At 36.7% G+C, this 25854-nt stretch overlaps 1 long non-coding RNA gene across 1 annotated transcript; it reads right to left on the bottom strand.

Moving 5' to 3' along the window:
* Positions 1-14985: 14985 nt before the first annotated feature.
* On the bottom strand, positions 14986-16679 carry LOC128035624 (uncharacterized). Its single transcript, XR_008192168.1, has 3 exons — positions 16526-16679; positions 15972-16057; positions 14986-15326 (listed from the first exon to the last, which is right to left on the bottom strand). It is a non-coding gene; the product is annotated as an uncharacterized LOC128035624 (long non-coding RNA).
* Positions 16680-25854: the final 9175 nt, after the last annotated feature.

Genomic DNA, 25854 nt, shown 5'->3' with positions numbered 1-25854 from the left:
GGTATGACATTTTCTCTCCCCGAAATGAGAGCGTCTTAATGGCTAATTTGATTTATACAAGTTTTTTTAAATACAATGATCGTATTTTAAAATCTTTGTGCATTTTTTATATTAAGACACTAATTAATCAACTGGGTACCAATTTTGGGCGCATCGAGGGTGCTAATCCTTCCTCGTGCTTAACCGACTCCCGAACCCATTTTTTAGATTTTTGTAGATCGAAAAATAATGTTTTAATAAATCAAAATATTTATTAAAACGATTAAATTGCGAGGTGATCCGATCACACCTCATTAAGAAATGAAGAACAAGGGTGGTGAAGTTGCCAATCCTAACACAATATCATCTTTGGTGCACTCACTTATCATGTACATCATTGCGTATACAATTTCCAGATATCTATCGTTATAACCTACCAAAATAGTTTGAGTAAATTATCATATTTTTTTGTGATTCTGAACCCGATGGATTGGTTTTTATGGGTTAAGGTTGTTTTCGTTTATAAAGATTTTGATATTTAGAGCAACATTCCTAAACCTTAAAAGAATTAATAGTCGTATGGGATAAACTTAAACAATCTTGGAATTATAAAGGAGCCAAATATTTGATTGTAGAAAATAGCAAAAAATTGAAATTATAAATATCGTTGTTCCAATCAATTTAATATATATTTAAAATTAATTGTATGAAATGGTTAAAATAATCTTTGTTGACACCATTTTTTTGATAAAACGGGATCGACTTGGATTTTGAAAACGAAAACGAAAACGGGAGTCGCCATCAATCCTTTCTGATGAGGTGTGATCGGATCACCGTGAAAAGTGATTGTTTTTAATAAACGATTTGATTTTGTTAAAACAATGATTTTGGTCCACGAAATTCAGAAAAACAGGTTCGGGAGTCGGTTACGTACGAGGAAGGATTAGCACCCTCGTAATGCCCAAAATTGGTACCTAGTTGATTAATTAGTGTCTTAGTGTCGAGAATTAGAAACTTTGAAGAGATTTAAAATACGATCCTTAAAAAACTCGAATGACATGGGTTAAGATTTAAGAGGATATTTGGCTATTTGGTCCAACAAGAAATCGAAACCCAGCACATTAGGGTACATTTTCTCGAATTTCCAAATGCAAAACATTGCCTTATTTTGAAATTTCTAAAAGGATATTTGGCTATTTGGTCGAACGAGTAAAATCGAAACCCAGCACATTAGAGCACGTTTTCTCGAATTTCCAAACGCAAAACATTGCCTTATTTTGAAAGTTTGAAAAGGATATTTGGCTATTTGGTCGAACGAGAAAAATCAAAACCCAGCGCATTAGGGCACGTTTTCTCGAATTTCCAACCGCAAAACATTGCCTTACTTTGATTTTTTTTTAAAAGGATATTAATATGCGTAACAAAATGTTAATGAATACAATAATGTGAGCGTAGATAATACGAACAATAGCAACAGAGTAAAATAAAAAGGACAAATCAGTAGCATACATGAAATGATAAGTGAATAAACTAATAGGACTACATTGCCTTTCAAAATAATAATGAACACGTAGATAAATAAACATCAAATAAGACAATAACAACAATAATGAGAATAAATAAAAAATAAAAGTAAAAGTAAAAGTAAAAGTAAAAATAAAAATAATAAAATAAAAATAAAAATCTATGTATATATATATAACAAAATTTGAAAATAGTAAATATATATATAAATAAGTAGATAATGATAATGTATATATATATGTTTATGAACATATTTAAAAAATATATATATGTATACGTATATACAAATTATAAAGTTTCAAAAATAAAATAAATAAGAAATATATATTCATAAAAATAGAAAATATATATAGATATATATGGACATGTATGTAAATCACAAAATATAAGAAATATATATAAATACGTATGTATATATATAAGTTATAAAAAATATATATGTACATATATATTATGAAAATGTACTTATGTATATAACAATAGTTAATGATAACATTATTAAAGTTAATTAGTTTAATAGCAAAAACATAGCAAAAAGGGACTAATTTGAAACTAATGACAAAGATTCGGGGCAAAATCCAAATAAACTAAAAGAGAAAGACCATTCTGAAAAAGCGTGTAACGTGGAGGGATTGAAAGAGTAATTTTTTCTTTTCCCCCAAAGCGATGTCGTTCAGATAAGGGTCAAATTGAAAGTACAACAAATTGTGGGGTATGATTGAAAGCAATAAAAACACTTAATTGAATAGTCACTAAAAAGAGGAAGGACTAAAAGGGCAAATAGACCTTGAGGTATGGAAACACACGGACCTTCATCGGGTCAGGTCAATTTCGGATCGATTAGCCTTAAACGGTGTCGTTTTGGGCGTTCTGGGGCTAGGCCAAAATGATGCCGTTTCATACCCCTATAAATTCCAAAAATTTTACAAAAAAAACTTCATTTCTTCTTTCTTTCAAAAAAAAACCTTCAAAACTCTCTCAACTCCCTCTTTCTTCCCCAGAAACCGGCCTAGGAACTGGCCGTTGGCCACCGTGCCGGCCGCCGGCGCCGCCGTATTCAGCGACTAGGAACTAAAAAGTTTCTCCATTTCTCCTCGATGCCTCTCCTCAGCCCCCTGAGAGTTCCGGTGACAGTAAAAAAGGTAAAAGGCGTCTTTTTTTCCTTTTTTATGTATTACTTCGATGTAAAATAAAAAAATAAAAAGAAAAAAAAACAGAAATCACATTAGAAAATTGCTTGATTCTCTGTTTGTTTGATTTTTATTGCTAGTAATCTTGCTAAGTTTCTATTTTCCTATTCAAAAAAGAAAGAAAAAAACCCCCTAAATACAGACTGTTCGAATGGCATAAGTGGTGGTGGCAGTTGCGGTGGTAGCAGATGCTGGCAGTTGGGGTCGGTGTACGACACTAAGGATTAGGTACGGCGCATGAGAAGCAGGGGTTAGGGTTCTGAAACCCTATTTTTTATTGGGTTTGGGCCATATTTTTTTAATGTTTGGGCCTAATTTGGTTGTAATGGGTTTTGGGTTTCAATTGGGCCCGGGCATAAAAATTGAGCCTGTACAGCTGCCCCTCTTTGCTCGTTGTCATGTAACGAAAACAGAGAAAAGACTAAGAAAGACCAATTTTGCCTGGTCTTGCCGAGTCTTCACTTATTTAATGCTTCTCTTTTCAAGTAGCTTCATTCCAATCCACTGCGTCTTGTTGTTTCGATCCACTCCACTGCACTTCAGAGAGATCTGACTTGTAGTTTCAATTTTCTTCGCAGCAACTTCAGGGGAACGAGGTTTGTGGTTTTAGTCTGCTCCATTGCAACTTCAAAGAGGTAAGACGTGTTATGGTAGATTTAATCTGACCTATTGTAACTTCAGAGGTATAGGATTGATCATTTTAATCCGCTCCACTACAACTTCAGGGAGATAAGATTAGTAGCATGTCTTCAATCTATTCACCAGGGAAAGGGAAGTAAGATTCGTTGTTGTAGCTTTAATCTATTTAATTGCAATGTCGGGGAAGCAAGATTTGTCGTTGTAGCTCCAATTTGTTCCACTGCACCGCCAAGGAAGTAAGATTTACCGTTGTGGCCTCAATCTTTTAATTACAATGTCGGGGAAGCAAGACTTGCTATTGTAGCTTCAATCTGTTCCACTGCACCTCTAGGGAAGTAAGATTCGCCGTTGTGGCCTCAATCTTTTAACTACAATGTCGGGGAAGCAAGATGCGTCATTGTAGCTTCAATGTGTTCCACTGCACCACCAGGGAAATAAGATTCGCCGTTGTGGCCTTAATCTTTTAACTGCAACGTCGGGGAAGCAAGATTCGCCATTGTAGCTTCAATCTGTTCCACAGCACTGCCAGGGAAGTAAGATTTGCCGTTGTGGCCTCAATCTTTTAATTATAATGTCGGGGAAGCAAGATTCACCATTGTAGCTTCAATCTGTTCCACTGCACCGCCAGGGGCATGGGAAACTTCATTGATCTGTTCTCTGTAGAATCCATTTCATGGACCTATTTATGCCTAGTGATTAGGATGTCATGATCAGAATGTATCAAAATATCCTAACTAAATGTGTATGCATGAATGCAAAATGTCATGAAAATGATCCCTAAGTGTTTGAGTTGTTATTGCACATTGCTCAATAAGTCTTTATTGCCAACACGTCAGAATGTTATCTTATCCGGTTGGTAATGCTCATCTCTTACTTGATTGGATTGTCCCCACAGTAATATTCAAAGTTCAATCCGTTGTGATCTTCAAGGTTAAGCCCACTGTAATTTTGGGACATAAAATTCAAACCATCTTCCTTCCACTGTAATTTAGGATTATAAGATCTGGCTCCTTCTCAAATCTTTCCCACTGCCGTTCAGGGATATAGGATCTGAAACTCTTTGGTCTCCTACACCATTGCCAAGGTGTCGTACCAAATTTCTAAACGCAATTGCGGAACCTTCTCTTCTTATCACTCAATGATCATTACTTTTTTGTTCATTAAAGCCTTGTCACCAATATGATATCTTGTCATTTTGTTCAATCAATGTTTGGACAACAAAATCCGAAAGGATAGTCTGAATTTAGGCTTTCCCTTCTTAAACATTTCAAAATTTAAACTTGGTGTGTTCTAAACAACAGTCATGTTTCAGGTTCCTATATTATTTAGAAACTTCTAGAGTAATATGCAAAACTCCTTTCACTTGAATATTCAGTCCATTAATCGTTATTTCAATGAAGAATGTTTGAAAAAGATTATCACAATGGACAAAACAAAATGTTATTGAGAACAAATCTCGAAATGAATAAATTAATCAAGATAGCAAATTTTGCTAAGATTCAAAATAAATAAGATGACAACAGGTGCCCCAAATATCGCAGCATGAGCTTCTCTGCACAAAATTTTTGAAGACCATTCTGAATTTGATATGTGTCTAGGAAATCTACAGTACTTTGTCGATGCCCCAAGATGTCGCCTACCCTTTCTTTGTTGATTCAAGTATGGCGAGATCACCACATGCCCCAGATCTGATCAAAATTTGAGCCGTCTTTTTCAGGTTTTCAATTCAAATCCCCTTTGGTTTCAATGTGCTCTTGACGGGTTTTCACCTTGGCCTCTCCCTTTTTTTTAGACTTAAAGCGCCCTTTGTGGGTTTTCACTTTGGTCCACATTCTTCAAGTGAAGTATTTCTTGACTGAATCTGAGTTTACAGGATTTGGCAGGCTTTTACCACCCATCTCACTCAAGATCAAAGCTCCTCTAGAAAAGGCCTTCTTTACAATATAAGGACCTTCCCAATTTGGCATCCATTTCCCTCTAAAATCCTTTTGTAGAGGAAGAATCTTTTTCAACACTAGGTCCCCCTTGTGAAATTCTCTGGGACGAACCTTTTTGTTATAGGCTCGCATCATTCGTTTCTGTTACATCTGACCGTGGCGAATAGCTTTTAGCCTATTTTCTTCTGTCAAGTTCAGCTGGTCATATTGAGATTGAATCCATTCGGCCTCATCTAACTTTAGTTCAGCTAATACCCTGAGAGAAGGGATTTCAACTTCTATGGGTAAAACTGCCTCCTTCCCATAAACCAAAGAGAAAGGTGTTGCCCCAGTAGAAGTCCTAACGGATATTTGATATGTCAGGAGAGCAAAAGGTAATTTCTCATGCCAGTCTTTGTAGGTTTCAGTCGTTTTCCCTACAATTTTCTTGATATTTTTGTTAGCTGCTTCCACGGGACCATTCATTTTTAGGCGGTACGGTGACGAATTATGGTGTCTTATTTTGAACTGATTACAAACCTTTGCTATTAAGTTGTTCTTCAAGTTCAGCGCATTGTCCGATATGATCCTTTTAGGCATTCCGTATCGACATATAATCTCTTTTTTCAGAAACTTGCTAACTGCTAACTCCGTGACATTAGAATATGAAGCAGCCTCTACCCATTTAGTGAAATAATCAATAACCACAAAGTTAAAACGATGCTCATTAGAAGCCTTTGGAGATATTGGCCCGATGACATCCATTCCCCACATGGAGAAAGGCCATGGAGAAGTCATAACGTGAAGGGGTGAATGTGGCGCTTGCATTTTGTCATCATAAATTTGATATTTATGGCACTTTTTGGCATAATTAATGCAATCCCCTTCCATGGTGGACCAATAGTACCGGAATCTCATAATCTGTTTGGCCATTGTGAAGTCATTGGCATGCATTTCACAGATACCTTCATGGACTTCTTCCAAAATTTTCTTAGCCTCCACTGTATTCACGCATCTCAACAATACGTGATCCTTCCCCTCTTGTACAAAATTTCCCCATCCAGGACATAATCAATATCCAGTCTCCTCAATGTCCTTTTGTCATTTTCTGTCGCATGGTCGGGGTATTCACGGTTCTTACATATCGTAGTATGTCTTGGTACCACAGATGGTCATCATTTTCCTCTTCTTCAATACTGTAGCAAGGAGCTGGGGTCTCATGAATACTGATCTGAATAGGCTTCATATCTTCTGGTTTGTTCACTTTGATCATAGAGGCTAGAGTGGCCAAAGCATCAGCCATCTAGTTTTCGTCTTGTGGGAGATAACGAAAGGCAACACTGTCAAACTCCTCAATCAATTCCAGAACCAATTTCTGATAGCGGACTAACTTTGGGTCTCTCGTTGCCCATTCCCCTTTGAGCTGGTATATTACTAATGCAAAGTCTCCGTATACCTCTAGTATCTTAATTTTTCACTCTATGGCTGCCCGGATGCCCATGATGCAAGCTTCATATTCAGCCATATTATTGGTGCAATCGAAATCCAATTTATTGGTAAAGGATAATGATCTCCATCAGGGGACACCAGGACTGCCCCAATTCCATTGCCTACAGCATTCGAAGCTCCATCAAAGTTTAACTTCCAAGGATGATTTTCGTGGGAAATCGAAATTCAGAGGTTCGTAGTCTTCTAAAGCTCTGCTGGCCAAAAATTCTACTATCGCGCTCCCTTTGATAGCCTTCTGATTTACGTAGACTATATCAAATTCGGAGAGTAGGATCTGCCACCTAGCCATCATCCCGTTCAATGCCGTTGACTCCATCATATACTTTAGAGGGTCTAACTTTGAAATTAGCCAAGTTATATGATAGAGCATGTATTGCCTCAATCTTCGTGTCATCCAGATTAGGGCGCAACATAATTTTTCAATAGTCGAATACCTCATTTCACAGTCAGTAAATTTCTTACTAAGATAATAGATCGCCTTCTCCTTCTTCCCCGTCTCATCATGTTGACCTAGCACACATCCTATGGAGTTGTCGAACACTGTTAAATACAGGATCAATGGTTTATCTAGCCTAGGTGGCGACAACACTGGAGTAGTGGACAAGTACTATTTTATCTTGTCAAAAGCCTCCTGACATTCTTCATTCCACACATCTGGATTGTGTTTCTTCAGAAGAGGGAATATGGGGTCACATTTCTCGGTCAGTTGTGAAATGAACTGAGAAATCTAATTCAGTCTTCCTAAGAAACCTCAAACTTCTTTTTGAGTACGTGGTGGAGGCAAATCTCAAATTGCCTTGACTTTGTCTAGGTCAAATTCAATCCCTTTTTCACTGACTACAAACCCCAAAAGTTTTCCTGACCTAGCTCCAAAGATACATTTGGGTAGGTTATGTTTGAGTTGGAACTTTCTTAATTTTAAGAACAACTTTCTTAGGACTTGCACATGTTCTCTTTCCGTCTGGGATTTTGCGATCATGTCGTCAACATATACTTCAATCTCTTCATGCATCATATTGTGGAAAAGGGTCACCATGGATCTCTGGTATGTGGCTCCTGCATTTTTCAACCCAAATGGCATCACTTGATAATAGTAATCCCCCATAGGGTTATGAATGTAGTTTTCTTCATATCTTCAGGATGCATCTTAATTTGGTTATATCCCGAGAAACCATCCATGAAAGAAAACAGCGAGTGCCCTATCGTGTTATCTACAGGGTGTCGATGTGAGTCAAGGGAAAATTATCTTTCAGGCTAGCCTTATTCAAATCTCTTTAATCTACACACATTCGTATCTTCCCATCTTTCTTAGGGACAAGTACAAAATTGGCTACCCACTCGGAGTATCTGACCACTTGTAGGAATCCAGCATCGAATTACTTTTAAACCTCCTCTTTTATTTTTAGTACAACATCATGCTTCATTCTTCGGAGTTTTTACAGAATTGGCTTGCAATCCTCCTTTATAGAAGACAGTGAACTATGATATCAGTATTTAAGCCAGGCATATCCTGGTATGCATGTTTTGCTTCATGTTTTGCTTCTTTAGCTATGCATGTTCCGATCCTCACCACTTTTCCCTCTTCCAGGATCACAGTCTCCACCGTCTCCTTATGAGGTAGGATTTGTTTCTCTTCCTGCTCTCCATCCTCAACAAGTTCGGAGATAGGTTGCAATCTATGTTATCTTCAAAATCATGAGATTCTTCTAAACACATATCCTGTTCAAAAGGATTTTTCGATTCCATAGTAGAGTCACTCATGTCATTGATATATGGGGACCTGTTATAGGTACCAATGAATATACAAGGAATGTATGAATTTAAGAATACTTATTTCTAGTATGGTCATGAATTAATGAAAGAATGATTTCGAATAAAAGAATCCAAAAAGATAATTCGTACGAAAGAATCAAAGAATCTTAACAGAATATATGCTCAAAAAAATTGCGAAGATATATTTCATTGAAATCACAATGTTCAAACATATGCCCATTTCACAAAAAGTTTTCACTGTCTCTAGGCTTAAAACAATTAGTATGTTTTTTCAATATTGCGAAGATATATTTCATTGAAATCACAATGTTCAAACATATGCCCATTTCACAAAAAGTTTTCACTGTCTCTAGGCTTAAAACAATTAGTATGTTTTGAAAATCACTCTGGAAAAGCTCTAAAAACTTTAGGTATTTCTTCTGCAGACCAATTATTTAGAACACTCACAGATTCATAGGGACGGATGCCTGATACACTTTCTTCTTCGAGTTCTTCTTTGAATATGGAATTGATGTTCAAGTTTCCTAACATTTCCTCTATAATCTCCTTTCTTGGTGTCCTCAATCCAGAATACATGGTTTCCCTTGATACGAAGGTCCTAGATATGTGGGGGAAAGTCATAGGTTCCCAATCAACTTCTTCTCTACTCAAACGCGCATTCCCCCTCTCTTGTCTTTTCTCTAACTCTTTTCTTCTTTGCTTCGCATTTGGCTTAAATCCTAAACCAAAGCGGTCTCATTTATCTTTCATCATTGGTGCATTTATCCTTCCTTGAAGGCATCTTCCAAGGCCTCTCCTACGCACGGCTCATTTCCCAACTATCATTTGTAGTCCCATCCTCATGGCTCTAGATATGCTAGGCCTTGGGATCTTACTCCCCTCGACAACAAAGGTCACATTCATGAATTCTAAGGATCAAAAGGAAAATTCGATCGCCTCATCATTCGTTCCCAAATATGGTGCGTCACTGGTTACCGATGCAATGACGTCTTCTTCAACGCTTATCGTAACTAATCGGCCTTCTGTTAGTAATTTCAACTTCTGGTGTAATGATGAAGGTACCGCTCCCGCTGAATGAATCCAAGGTCTTCCCAACAAACAATTATACGAAGGCTTGATATCCATCACTAGGAAATCCACCTCGTATATATTCGGGCCAATCAAGAGGGGTATTTCAATTCTTCCCATTACCCTCCTTTCAATACCATCAAATGCTCTCACTATATTCTGGCATGATTTCATGTGAGAGCTATCCACCAACAACCTGTTTAAGGTGGATAAGGGTAAGACATTCAGGGTCGATCCATTATTGATTAACACCCCTGGCAACGTGTATTCTCCACAGCTAGTGGTGAGATGTAGGGCTTTGGTGGCTCCTCTTCCTCCCGACAGTATTTCATCATCATTAAAGAAAATGAAATTGTCGACACTTGTATTGTTAACCAAGCAGTCCAACTTGTTCACCGAGATATCGTTAGTGACATAAGTTTCACTTAGTACTTTTATCAATGCATTACGATGTGTCTCTGAACTTAGAAGCAACTCGAGCACCGAGATATGAGCCGGTTACTTATGTAGCTGTTCCACTATGCTATACTCGCTATGCTTTAAGAATTTTAGAAATTCTCTAGCCTTATTTTCAGTTACCGGCTGATTAACATGCAATTCAATTCTAGCCGTTTTTACTTCCCCTCGCTCAACTGCTAAGGCTTTTCATTTTACAGGTTCCACTTTTGCATTTTCTAGATTATAGCTTTTTTCGCTTTGTGTATAGAAGCCTACATCATCATCCTCTTTTGAAGCGTTTACCGAGTTCTCTTCTCCCGGGATCGTCACGTTGCAGTTGTAATTCTAAGGAACCCTTTTGCTATCCTTGTAGGGAAATGATACAGGTTTTTGGTTATGACTCTTGGCGCTATTTGTATTCCAGATTCTGTGCTCCTTGGTCTTGAAATGATCACCACTGGGTAATTAACCCTTTGGGCTTTCCCCGTAGATCCTTCTTCTGAGGCGTAAATTTCTCCCTCTTCTAGTCCCTTGATCTCTTCATAAAACTCTAACTCTTTGTTATCCATTAAGTTTTACACCATGGTTCTGAACTCGGCGCATTTTTGGATGTCGTGGCCCTCTTTAGCATGGAACTCACAAAACTTCCTCGCCCCTTCGGGACTTTCTGTTGAATCTTGCTTGATGAGACCTCCTTCTATCATTCGTTTCCAAACCCATTTCAGCGGGGTCTTTATCTCTGCTACGTTAGCTTTGACTCTCATTCCTTCATTCTCGATTATCGCGTTTACCCCTTTATTAGCATGTTTGGGCAACGGATTCCCTACTACATTTGGTACTGATGGGACATTAAATTTTACGATCCCCATCTTGATAAATTTTTCAACTAACTTCTTGAGTGCAGTGCAGTTTTCAATTGAGTGCCCCGTAGTCCCCGCCTGATACTCGCATTGGGCGTTCGCGCCGTACCATTTAGGGTATGGAGGTTGCATGGGTTTTAGGTAGTATGGAGATACCACATGTGCATCGAATAAGTTCTGATACAGCTCTCTATACGTCATGAGGATGAGTGTGAATTGGGGTCTTTCTACATTTAGCCTTGGATTGGATTCCTGCCTTGAAGAGCCTTGATGACTAGTGGTTATTGCTCTTACATGTCTCACCGTGATTGGTTTAGAATAGTCCTTATTAAACATACTTGCATTGTTTATATCGTGTTCTTTCTTTCTTGGGGCTGACCTTTTAGCACTTTCTACCGCTTCTATCTTACTGCATCTTATGGCGTTCTCTATTATTTCTCCAGACATCACTATGTCTTAAAAGCTTTTAGTGGCGCTGCCCAACATGTGATTGAGAAATGGAGCCTTCAAAGTATTGATGAAAAGCATGGTTGTCTCTTTCTCCAGAAGTGGTGGTTGAACTTGCGTTGCCACTTCTCTCCATCTTTGGGTGTATTGTCTGAAGCTCTCAATAGGCTTCTTTTCCATGTTCTACAATGCAATTCAATCGGGTGCTACATCCATTACGTGACTGTACTGCTTCATAAAAGCCTGCGCCAAATCCTTCCATGAGTGGATGTTGGCCCAGCTCAATTGGTTGTACCATCTTGTCACTGACTCGATCAAACTGTCTTGGAAGCAGTGAATCAACAATTGATCATTGTTGATGGACCCCGTCATCCTCCGAGAGAACATAGTGACATGAGCTTCAGGGCAGCTAGTCCGGTTATACTTCTCAAACTCCGGCATTTTAACTTTGGGAGGGAGCACCAAATCAGGTACCAAGCTCAAATATTTAGCGTCCATTCCTCGATGGTAATCAGTATTTTCCATGGCTTTAAACTTCTCATCTAGCCACTTACACCGGTCTTCTAGTTGTTTTGGTAGGTCCGCTCTTGCCTTCTCTATTTCTGTTACTTCGTCGAGATCAGAAACCACAGGATTGGTAGGATTATCCCCCGGATTAGAACCCGAGCCTGTTGGAATGTTCATCGACGCCGGGGCACCGACTTGGTATTGGGATCTAATGGTGTCAGGTACCCTCAGTGGGTACACCTCTGGTTGCGCCTTGATATTAGTTGGGGCGAAACCTGGAGGATAGGCAGGGTCTTCATGATCATCCCCAGAATTTACCACAGGGCTCTTCCATGTCTTGCTTCATTTTAGCTAGTTTTTCTTGCATCTGATCTTGCATCTCCTTTTGCAATTGTTCCAATCTTTCTAATATCTGATCCATTGCTTTTGTTTTGCGACGGTACCGTAGTGATATCTAGTTGGCAGATTTTTGTTGGTTTGCAGGATAACTGTCATAATTTTAATTAATTAGGGCTCTTTTTTTGAAACTTTAATGCATATGATAAAATGCAATGCACATGAATGGATGCAAATAGAGTCATTGATTCTAATTCAATTTCATTAGAAAAACTCAACTAGAAAACAAAATTCTTTACATAAAGTGGATTACATATATGGCTTTTCCTTTATCCTTAAAGCCTTAACTCTCATAAGGAGCCGACCTAACTTTCGACCCCGACTTGATTCTGATTCATATTTCAAACTCAGTATATTGGCCTGAACTGTTAAGGTTTGCAAATGATCAGCCACTTCTCGTACTTGAGTCACAGTTTCGCCCATAATATAATCTCTATCTCTAATTTGACTTTGAAAATGATGGAGCTGCTCTTGGCACTGTTCGTAACGTCTTTCAAGAAATTCTACTCGTAATTCAGATTTTTGCAATGCGTCCTCAAGCTCTCCTATCTTTTCCTTCAATTCTTCAATTTTACTCAAACATGCTCTTAGCTCGATCATAGAGTTACGACTACGGCACAGGTGAAGCGACCTTTCTAACTCCGCTACTCGAGCTTTTAATCTTGCTTCTTCATTTTGGCATTCTAACAAACTTTTCTCCAAAGCGCACTCTCGAACTCGGGCGTCTTGAAATTTCTTTTCCCACTGATCAGCTTTGGTCTTTTCTTCCTTGATCTCCGGTTGCCATTGCTCCAACGTTTTACCCAAACTCGCAATTCTTATTGACAAACGCAGCTTCTTATAATCCGTTTTTAGACTATCTAAATCCTCTTCAGCCTTGTTCTTCCCTTTCCTTAACTTTTCAGCTTCCAACTTGTGGATATCAACATCTAGTCCCGAACGCATCTTTCCTCTTCTAGCTGTTCTATCTTCTTTCCCAACTCCGAACTTTTTTTTCGAAGTCTTGTTTGATAATCTCTAATTCTTATGGAACTACTCGATAATGCTCCTCTATAGATTGAACGCGTTCCTCTCTTGGCCTAGGGATGTTATCATTAATCCTTTTACTCCGCCACCCATGATATTCGGGAGTTTTCGTTGCTCCTACGGTAACTCTTTTCATTCGGTGAATTTGTTTCCAAGCGTTAGAAATCTCTCGAATCTTTCCCCTGTAGTTATTACCCTTATAAGAAAACTCACACTCGGCCAGCCCTTGTGTTGCCAGTATAAACTGTCTTGATCTATATTGTCTTAACACGAGCAGAGGGGTATAACCGATAGCTCCCTAAATTCCAAGTAAAGGGACCTAGTCGAAGTACCCGCATCGATACAAAATCTCGGCGGGCATCATCCAATGAGCTTTCCATTCAACATCTTCATCTTGGAGATTTTGAAGGATCGTCATCCATCTTTCCCCTGTAATGTCATCACGTCTCGGTGTCACTGCTAATTCCTTCAGAGGAGAATAATTTTCAGAGAATACTTGATAAGAAACCTTATCCACCTTCCAGAATTGACTGTAGAACCAAACTAACAGGAGCTGTGTACAACCAATGAATCTTCCCTCACCCATTCTCCGACACGCACTCAAAGATCTGAACGTTTCAGCCAAAATTGCTAGGACAGGTGTGACGCTCCTATCAAGTTGATCGACCAAATCTGTAACTGCTTCGTCTATATGTCCTAACACTTTAGGGAAAATAACCAGCCCGTAGATACTCAAAGCAAAAACATCGACCTTTTTCTTTGTATCAGGGTGTGCCAAAATCTGATCTCGTAAACTTTTCCAATGGATACATTTGTTTTCTCCTTTTTCTTTGATTCGTGCTGTGACCCATTGCTCGCTCATTCCGGTGATTTTTGTTAACTCCTTTGTAAAAGTCAGAACATTAGCAGCTCTAGAATAAACTTTATCCACTTCGATTCTCGGACAACAAAGTAAAGCTGTATACTCCTCCAAAGTAGGCACCATGTCTACCTCTCTAAAGGTGAAGGAGCTATAAGCAGAATTCCAAAATTGGGCCAGAGCTCGAAATAAATGCTCATCCACCTTGATGCCGAGCAAGTAGGGCAAATCACCATAATTACAATAAAAAAATTGTTGAATTCATCATCCCATTGAGCCCAAATTTCTTTCAACTCTTGAAGATTATTGTAACACCCCTTACCCGAGACCGTCGCCGGAATCGAGTACGAGATGTTATCCAATTTAACTTACCGATTCGGAGCATAAAAATTTGCCTTTAAAATTAAATTCACTGTTCACAACAAAACTGTCTACCTGCGTGACTTTCACTAATTTAATTATAACTCGAGTTACAGAACTCAAAATTTAAATCCGTAAATTTTCCTGAAACTAGACTCATATTACTACTTACCATAAAATTTTCAGAATTTTGACTTGGCCAATTAGTACAGTTTATTCATTAAAGTATCCCTGTTTCACAGCTCGACAGATCTGACCTCTCGGCACTAAAAATCAATTATCTCTTTGTACAGAATACATATAAGGTTATCGTTTTTTCTTTTGAAAATAGACTCACTAATAAATCTACACATATAAATTATGACCCATAATTCTTTCTGTACAATTTATAATGATTTTCTAAAGTCAGAACAGGGACTTCAAAACCATTCTGACCCTGTCTCACTAAAATTCAAATATCTCAAAATACAGAATTCCTTTTCCTACATCGTTTCTTTCATATAAAAATAGACTTGATAAGCTTTAATTCCATATATAATTCACTCTCTAATTCCATTTCTACTATTTATGGTGAATTTTTACATTCACGTCACTGCTGCTGTCAAAGAAACTGCTTCTTTGAATTAGTTACCATTTACACATACATAATACCAAAACATAATCTTTACTAACCATTTCAATAGCTAATCTTAGCCATATCATTTGAACATGCTCAAAATGATTAAGACTCTATACATGCCATAGTTCAAACATTTTGAAAAGCACATAATACCGAGATGGCTATGATAGTGTGATACGAGCTCCGACGGTCCACTATTCGATCAAGTTCAAATCACTATAAAACAAAGGAAAGAAAGAGATGTGTAAGCTATAAATAGCTTAGTAAGTTACATGTAAACAATAATTACTCATTTAATAATTAACACTTTTAACATATAACTAATCAAAACATTTCTTAGCAATTTCAATCACTTACACATGCACAATCTTACCAATTCACTTGCATATACATTTTCACACTTAACATTTCATATTCACTTTAATTCATTATTAATCCCGTTGAGCAGTTGGAATATACACGGATACGTAGAGATTTAGCACATAAGTGCCACATCGATATGTAGCGAAGTTACCAGCGATATGTAGCCGGTTACCATCTTGAAATGTAGCCAAGCTACCACCGATCAATAACACTGGAAATGTCCACGGCTCGCTCACACAAGTCGTCAGTGTCTCGCAACACATGCTAGATCACCCAAAGACGGGACTTCATTGTAACACTGTAACATCTGTAACATCGGTCTCTAGTGACATGTCACTTGTATCCAATTCTATTCCTAAGTTCAACCGGAATTTACACTTAACACTTTATTACTTGAATAATTCATGAACAATTTTCCTTCCACATTCAATATTAATTCACATATCAAATATAATTCACAATTTATACAAATATAACTATTATTTACATATAACTTACCTCGGATGCAAAACGACTATTTTTTGTAATTTAGTCGATAACTTTCTCTTTTCCCCGATCACTTCCACTATTTCTTCTTTCTTGATCTATATTAACACAATTTAATACATTTTATCAACATTTCATTCAAATACAATTCATACACAACATTTTGGCAAATTTACATTTTTCCCTAAACTTTTCAAAATTCCACTTTTGTCCCTAAGCTCGTAAAAATAAAATTCACTAAATTTTAAATTTCAAACTTCACCAAATCATATTTCATGCTCATAACAGCCCTCAATTTCACAAAATCACAACTTTATGCACACTTTACCATCTTTCACAATTTAGCCATTTTTCAACATTTTCATCAAAATTCATCTAGTAAAACTTGTAATTAACACTTCAAACATTCATTATCTAACATCACTAATAAATTTACAATTATATCATGAATGGGTCAATTTTTAAACTTTAATTTCATTTAAATTAAATGGTAGAAACATGAAATTCAAGCTTCAATAAGCATAAAAATACGAAAATAATCAAAAACGGGGCAAGAAATCACTTACAATTGAGCTTAGGAAGTTCAAGAACCCTAGCTATGGTGACATGAATTTTTTTGGCAGCAAACGTCTGATTTTAAGAAGATGAACACTTGTTTTCATCTTTATTTTGTCTTTTATTCAATTTGGACAAAAATGCCCTTGACCCATTACTTAGATATTTTTCTAGAAATACCCTTTTGTGTCCATAACACTAATTCATGGTCAATTGCCACATAAACCCTTCCAATTTCATGCAATAATTCAATTAAGTCATTTAATCACTAATTAGACACACTTTGCATTTTTCTCAATTTAGTCCTAAAAATTCAATTAAGCACTAAAGCATTAAAATTTTCTATCCATATTTTCACACAATATTTCAATCAATCAGTAACTAATAAAAATTTATAAAATTAAACTATTTCACTTCGGATTTGTGGTTACGAAACCACTATTCCGATTAGGCCCTATTTCGGGCTATCACAATTCTCCCCCCTTAGGGATTTTCGTCCCCGAAAATCTTACCAGTGAATAAGTTGGGATACTGTTTCCTCATAGTCTCCTCGATTTCCCATGTTGCCTCTTCCATTCCATGTCGTTGCCATAACACTTTCACTAAAGCAATTTCTTTGTTTCTCAACTGTTTCACTTCTCGTGCCAAGATTCGAATCGGTTCTTCTTCGTATGTCATATCCGATCGAATTTCCACTTCAGTCGGTGAAATCACATGTGATGGGTCCGATCGATATCGCCTCAACATAGAAACATGAAACACATTATGAATTCTTTCCAATTCCGGGGGTAAAGACAATCGATAAGCCATCGGACCAATTCTTTCTATCACTTCATACGGACCAATAAATCTTGGACTTAATTTACCTTTACGGCCAAATCTCTTAATTTTCTTCCATGGAGACACTTTCGAAATACTTTATCACCCACTTGAAACTCAATCTCTTTTCTTTTCAAATCCGATACGACTTTCATCGATCCGATGCGACTTTCAAACAATCACGGATTATCTTCACTTCTTCTTCGCTTTTACCAAATCGACTCCATGTAACTGATTTTCATTAAGTTCAGTCCAATATAATGGAGTCCGACACTTTCGTCCATACAACGCTTCATAAGGTGCCATTTTTATGCTAGATTGATAACTATTATTATATGCAAACTCCACCAAAGGTAGATATCTTTCCCAATTACCTTCAAATTCCAATACACAACATCTCAACATATCTTCGAGCACTTGAATTACTCTTTCAGATCGTCCATCGGTTTGGGGTGAAATGTGTACTAAAATTCAATTTAGTACCCAATGCCTCTTGTAATTTCTTCCAAAACCTTGAAGTAAACCGTGGATCTCTATCGATATAATAGACGCAGCACACCATGTAATCGAACTATCTCAAAGAATATACAATTCACTAACTTGTCAAGTGAAAACTCATTCGCACAGAATGAAATGAGTCGACTTAGTCAATCGATCAACTATTACCCAAATTGAGTCTTTCTTTTTCGGTGACAATGGCAATCCGGAAACAAAATCCATAGTAATTCTATCCCACTTCCACTCGGGCACCATAATAGGTTGAAGTAACCTCAAGGTACTTGGTGTTCACTTTTACTTGTTGGCACACAAAACACTTTGTCACATACTCGAGATATCCCGTTTCATACCCGGCCACCAATATAATTTCTTTAAATCATTGTACATTTTACACTAATGGGTGAATCGCTAGCGACTATCATGTGCTTCCGCAAAATTTTCGAATTAAATCAACATTTTCTGAACACATATTCGTCATGAAACATTAAACATCCATCCGAATCAATCCGAAAATCGTAATTATCGCCCATCGCACATCGAGTCTTTTTCTTTGTAATTCATTATCCACTTTCGAGCCTCATAAATTTCTTGAAGAAACAATGGACTAGCTTTTAACTCGCAAGCAATGATCCATCTTCATCAATGTTAATCTTGTATTCAAAGCTCTCAAAGCAAAGAGACTTTTCGCTCAAAGCATCAAGAACTATATTGGCTTTTCCGGATGATAATCTATTACAAGTTCATAATCTTTCATCAATTCCAACCATCTTCGCCGCAAATTCAGATCTTTTGTGTCATAACATATTTCAAACTTTTATGATCTCAGTAAAAACATGACATTTCTCACCATATAAATAATGACGCCAAATCTTCAAAGCAAAGACAATAGCGACCAACTCTAAATCATGGGTAGGATAATTTCGTTCATGCGGTTTCAATTGTCGAGAAGCATACGCTATCACTTTTCCTTCTTGCATCAATACACATCCAAGCCCATTTAAACGCCGTCACTATAAACAACAAATTCCTTTCCGACTCGGGTTGCACTAACACCGGTGCCTCAGTTAAACACTTCTTTAATTTCTCAAAACTTTGTTGACACTCCTCGGTCCATTCGAACTTAACATCTTTTTGCAACAATTTTGTCATCGGTGAAGCTATCATCGAAAAACCTTCTACGAATCGACGGTAATATCCGGCTAAGCCCAGAAAACTCCTAACTTCAGATACATTTCTTGGAGGCTTCCATTCAACTATTGCCGATATCTTATTCGGATCCACTCGAATGCCATCTCCCGAGACAACATGTCCCAAAAATCCAACTTCACTGAGCCAAAATTCACTTTTACTAAATTTAGCAAATAATTTCTTTTCTCGCAGAATCTGTAGCACAATTCTTAAATGTTCGGCGTGCTCAGCTTCACTTCGAGAATAAATAAGAATATCATCTATAAACACCACCACAAATTTATCCAAATAGGGCCGGAAAATCCGATTCATCAAATCCATAAAAATAGCTGGAGCATTAGTCAGACCAAAAGGCATTACAAGAAACTCATAGTGACCATACCGGTTTCTGAAAGCAGTCTTTGGCACATCTGACTCTTTAACCCTCAATTGGTAATATCCGGATCTCAAATCAATTTTGGAAAACACTGTGGCATCCTTTAACTGATCAAACAAGTCATCTATTCGGGGCAATGGATATTTATTCTTTACTGTCACTTTATTAAGTTGACGATAATCAATACACAATCTCAATGTCCCATCCTTTTTCTTCACAAATAGCACGGGAGCACCCCACGGAGAATAACTTGGTCTGACGAATCCTTTATCCGTCAACTCTTGCAATTGCACTTTTAATTCTTTTAATTCAGTTGGTGCCATTTCAGAAGGAGCAATCGATATTGGAGCAAGACTGCATTACTTCAATACCAAACTCTACTTCTAATCGGAGGCAAACTTGGCAACTCTTCCGGGAACACATCTAAATATTCACATACCATCGGCATCGATTCGATCTTTGTTTGAGACACTTTTGTATTCAACACATAAGCAAGATATGCTTCACAACCATTTTCAAACATTTCGAAGCGGATATGGCGAAATCACAATTGGCATCACATTTGACTTATCTGTTTCAACCCAAGAACTGTACCACTACTACACTTCAACTCAAGAATTTTCGACTACAATCTATCTTGGCCTTATGCAATGTCAACCAATCCATCCCCAAAATAACATCAAATTCATCAAATGGCAACAACATCAAGTTGGCGGAAACACCGACCTTGTATCATCAAAGGACAATTTTTGCATATTTTATCAACTATCACATGCTTGCCTAAAGGATTCGACACTTTAATCACATACTCAGTCAATTCAACACACAAATTCTTATCGACACTAAATTCATACATACATACGAGTGAGTAGAACCGGGATCAATCAATGCAAGAACATTAGTGTCGTAAAGAGAAAATATACCGATGATCACATCGGGGAAGATGTTTCCTCTCTAGCTCGGATGGCATAAGCTCTTGTTGGAGCTCCCACTTCAGATCTTACAGTCGTGTCTTTTGTTACACCTTTACCACTAGTTCCAGTCCCCACATTTCTCGATGGTCTTCCTCTAGTAGTCACACTGCTCGATCTCACATTTTGAAACTTTTCTATCTCTTCTCTTTCTGGACAATCTTTCACAAAATGATCTTGAGATCCACATTTAAAACATGCTCGGCTGATTAAATAACATTCCCCTAAATGTCGTTTTCCACAATGTTGACATTCCAGTCTAGTAGGTTTAACACTACCTACACTTGCCATAGAAGTCGCCTGAGCTTTGGAACCTGAATATTGTCTTCCTCGATCTCTTTGAAAATTCACACTAGAAACATTCGATCGAGTATTCATTTCTCTAGACTTCTTCGTTTGAAATTGAAATGACTTGCCCATTGATCTTTTTCTTGCATCTCTTGCTTCACTTTCCACCTTTCTTTTCTCTTTGCTCAATTCTTCAGCCTTGATAGCTCTTTCAACTAGTACCACTAACTCTTTAATTTCAAGAATTCCCACTAGCAATCGGATATCCTCGTTTAATCCATCTTCAAACCTTTTGCACAATGTAGCTTCATTAGATACACACTCTTGGGCATACTTGCTTAATTTGACAAATTCTCGTTCATATTCGCCACCGTCATGCGCCCTTGTTTCAATTCAAGAAACTCTTTTCTTTTGATCAATGAAACTGACTCACATACTTCTTTCGAATTCTTCTTGAAAGAAATCCCATGTAACTTTCTCTTTAGGCACCATTGACACTAAAGTTTTCCACCAATTATAAGTGAATCCTCAACAATGAGATAGCACATTTGAGACTTTCTTCCGAGTACAAGATAATTCATCCAACACTCGATGGTATTATCAAGCCGTAACTCGCTCTTCAGGATCATCATTTACATTAGCTCGGAACTCTTGGCTCCATACTTTCAATTTTGTCCATCGGAGGCTTTGACAATCTTAACACTTCAGTTTGTTGAGGAGCTATGGGAACGACTTGAGGAATAGGAGGCGGAGGAGGTTGAGCATTAGGATTAGCTCTAACAAACTCGGTGTACCAATTGTTCATCATTTGGAGAAAAGCTTCTCGAGCCTCATCTCCTTGACCTCGAGTCTCAAATCGACTTTCAACAGCACATTACTTTGAGCATCATCAGCTGTATCTCGGTTAGAATCCATTACTAAAAAAACATTTTAAGATGTCGAGTCGTCACACTATCATTATTCAATTATGGCATGTATAGATAGTCTATTACACTCGCCACGTTAGTCCGAGAATCGACTAAACCGTAGCTCGATACCACTAAATGTAACACCCTTACCCGAGACCGTCGCCGAATCGAGTACGAGATGTTATCCAATTTAACTTACCGATTCGAGCATAAAATTTGCCTTTAAAATTAAATTCACTGTTCACAACAAAACTGTCTACCTGCGTGACTTTCACTAATTTAATTATAACTCGAGTTACAGAACTCAAAATTTAAATCCATAAATTTTCCTGAAACTAGACTCATATTACTACTTACCATAAAATTTTCAGAATTTTGACTTGGCCAATTAGTACAGTTTATTCATTAAAGTATCCCCTGTTTCACAGCTCGACAGATCTGACCTCTCGGCACTAAAAATCAATTATCTCTTTGTACAGAATACATATAAGGTTATCGTTTTTCTTTTGAAAATAGACTCACTAATAAATCTACACATATAAATTATGACCCATAATTCTTTCTGTACAATTTATAATGATTTTCTAAAGTCAGAACAGGGACTTCAAAACCATTCTGACCCTGTCTCACTAAAATTCAAATATCTCAAAATACAGAATTCCTTTTCCTACATCGTTTATTTCATATAAAAATAGACTTGATAAGCTTTAATTCCATATATAATTCACTCTCTAATTCCATTTCTACTATTTATGGTGAATTTTTACATTCACGTCACTGCTGCTGTCAAAGAAACTGCTTCTTTGAATTAGTTACCATTTACACATACATAATACCAAAACATAATCTTTACTAACCATTTCAATAGCTAATCTTAGCCATATCATTTGAACATGCTCAAAATGATTAAGACTCTATACATGCCATAGTTCAAACATTTTGAAAAGCACATAATACCGAGATGGCTATGATAGTGTGATACGACTCGACGGTCCACTATTCGATCAAGTTCAAATCACTATAAAACAAAGGAAAGAAAGAGATGTGTAAGCTATAAATAGCTTAGTAAGTTACATGTAAACAATAATTACTCATTTAATAATTAACACTTTTAACATATAACTAATCAAAACATTTCTTAGCAATTTCAATCACTTACACATGCACAATCTTACCAATTCACTTGCATATACATTTTCACACTTAACATTTCATATTCACTTTAATTCATTATTAATCCCGTTGAGCAGTTGGAATATACACGGATACGTAGAGATTTAGCACATAAGTGCCATTAATCGATATGTAGCCGGTTACCATCGATATGTAGCCGGTTACCATCGAAATGTAGCCAAGCTACCACCGATCAATACTTATTTGAAATGTCCACGGCCCGCTCACACAAGTCGTCAGTGTCTCGCAACACATGCTAGATCACCCAAAGACCGGACTCACTGTAACATCGTAACATCTGTAACATCGGTCTCTAGTGACATGTCACTTGTATCCAATTCTATTCCTAAGTTCAACCGGAATTTACACTTAACAGCTTTATTACTTGAATAATTCATGAACAATTTTCCTTCCACATTCAATATTAATTCACATATCAAATATAATTCACAATTTATACAAATATAACTATTATTTACATATAACTTACCTAGGATGCAAAACAACTATTTTTTGTAATTTAGTCGATAACTTTCTCTTTCCCGATCACTTCCACTATTTCTTCTTTCTTGATCTATATTAACACAATTTAATACATTTTATCAACATTTCATTCAAATACAATTCATACACAACATTTTGGCAAATTTACATTTTTCCCTAAACTTTTCAAAATTCCACTTTTGTCCCTAAGCTCGTAAAAATAAAATTCACTAAATTTTAAATTTCAAACTTCACTAAATCATATTTCATGCTCATAACAGCCCTCAATTTCACAAAATCACAACTTTATGCACACTTTACCATCTTTCACAATTTAGCCCTTTTCAACATTTTCATCAAAATTCATCTAGTAAAACTTGTAATTAACACTTCAAACATTCATTATCTAACATCACTAATAAATTTACAATTATATCATGAATGGGTCAATTTTAAACTTTAATTTCATTTAAATTAAATGGTAGAAACATGAAATTCAAGCTTCAATAAGCATAAAAATACGAAAATAATCAAAACGGGCAAGAAATCACTTACAATTGAGCTTAGGAAGTTCAAGAACCCTAGCTATGGTGACATGAATTTTTTGGCAGCAAACGTCTGATTTTAAGAAGATGAACACTTGTTTTCATCTTTATTTTGTCTTTATTCAATTTGGACAAAATGCCCTTGACCCATTACTTAGATATTTTTCTAGAAATACCCTTTTGTGTCCATAACACTAATTCATGGTCAATTGCCACATAAACACTTCCAATTTCATGCAATAATTCAATTAAGTCATTTAATCACTAATTAGACACACTTTGCATTTTTCTCAATTTAGTCCTAAAAATTCAATTAAGCACTAAAGCATTAAAATTTTCTATCCATATTTTCACACAATATTTCAATCAATCAAGAACTAATAAAATTTATAAAATTAAACTATTTCACTTCGGATTTGTGGTTACGAAACCACTATTCCGATTAGGCCCTATTTCGGGCTATCACAATTATTCTGAGTTACATTGATACTAGTGAAATCCCATAATTCTGATGCGTACCCCCTCGTCAGACTATCACCTTTCTCGAGTTGCGTTTTTTCTGAACATATTCGGATAACCGCATTATCTTCCATTTTATCAAGAAATTCACTTTCCATGATTGGCTTTTCTATCTAGTAACCGAATGTGAATCAATGCCTTTTATAATGAAATGCCATGTAGTCAAAACAAAACAACAAGTTAGTATCAAAATAAAATCCAATACAAGCAAGAAATAATAAAACACCTATTTGGGTATCTACTAGGGGTTTAAAGTAGTTCTACCTAGGGTGGGTTCCTAAGGTTCACTATATGTGGTTTGGTTCTAAAGAAAAGGTACCCAAAACAGTAGATTCCTCGATCCTCACCCATTATAGGCTCATACGGATCGAGTTCGGTTCAGCGAAATACGTTTTCCTATGGCTGTACGGAGATAAAAATCTCACGAAGACATAGGTATGGATGTATCTCGAAAGTGATCCACTATCCTGCACGGAGGTGAAAACCTCATGAAGGAGTAGCTTCTCACTCTCACTTAAAAGGAGGTGACCAACGGTCATGCAATGCAATGCAGAAAGATACCAAAACTTAAACTAACATAGCGATTATAAACCACAATGATGAAAATTTTAATAAAGGTCGATGAAATGCAATGAAAGGATCGTACATTTAAACCAAGTTTTCAATTTTCGACAAAAAGACAAAAAATAATCCACTCATGGCTTGACTCCCTTATTTTGGTTCCCCAGCGAAGTCGCCAAGCTGTTGACATCATTTTTTTGATAAAACGGGGTCGACTTGGATTTTGAAAACAAAAACGAAAACGGGAGTCGTCACCAATCCTTTCTGATGAGGTGTGATGGGGTCACCCTGAAAAGTGATGGTTTTTAATAAACGATTTAATTTTGTTAAAACAACGATTTTGGTCCACGAAATTTAGAAAAATAGGTTCGGGATTCGGTTACGTACGAGGAAGGATTAGCACCCTCGTAACGCCCAAAATTGGTACCTAGTTGATTAATTAGTGTCTTAGTGTCGAGAATTGGAAACTTTGAAGAGATTTAAAATACGATCCTTAAAAAACTCGAATGACATGGATTAAGATTTAAGAGGATATTTGGCTATTTGGTCCAACGAGAAATCAAAACCCAACACATTAGGGTTCATTTTCTCGAATTTCCAAACGCAAAACATTGTCTTATTTTGAAATTTCTAAAAGGATATTTGGCTATTTGGTCGAACGAGTAAAATCGAAAGCCAGCACATTAGGGCACGTTTTCTCGAATTTCCAAACGCAAAACATTGCCTTATTTTAAAATTTTTAAAAGGTTATTTGGCTATTTGGTCGAACAAGAAAAATGGAAATAATGTGAGCATAGATAATACGAACAATAGCACCAGAGTAAAATAAAAAGGACAAATCAGTAGCATACATGAAATGATAAGTGAATAAACAAATAGGACTACAATGCCTTTCAAAATAATAATAAACACGTAGATAAATAAACATCAAATAAGACAATAACAACAATAATGAGAATAAATAAAAAATAAAAGTAAAAATAAAAAATAAAAATCTATGTATATATATAT

Source organism: Gossypium raimondii, chromosome 12 (genome assembly GCF_025698545.1).
Source record: "Gossypium raimondii isolate GPD5lz chromosome 12, ASM2569854v1, whole genome shotgun sequence".
NCBI classification, from domain to species: Eukaryota; Viridiplantae; Streptophyta; class Magnoliopsida; order Malvales; family Malvaceae; genus Gossypium; species Gossypium raimondii.
Note: the sequence above shows the minus strand (reverse complement) of the source record. Positions and strands in the feature narration are given on the sequence as shown.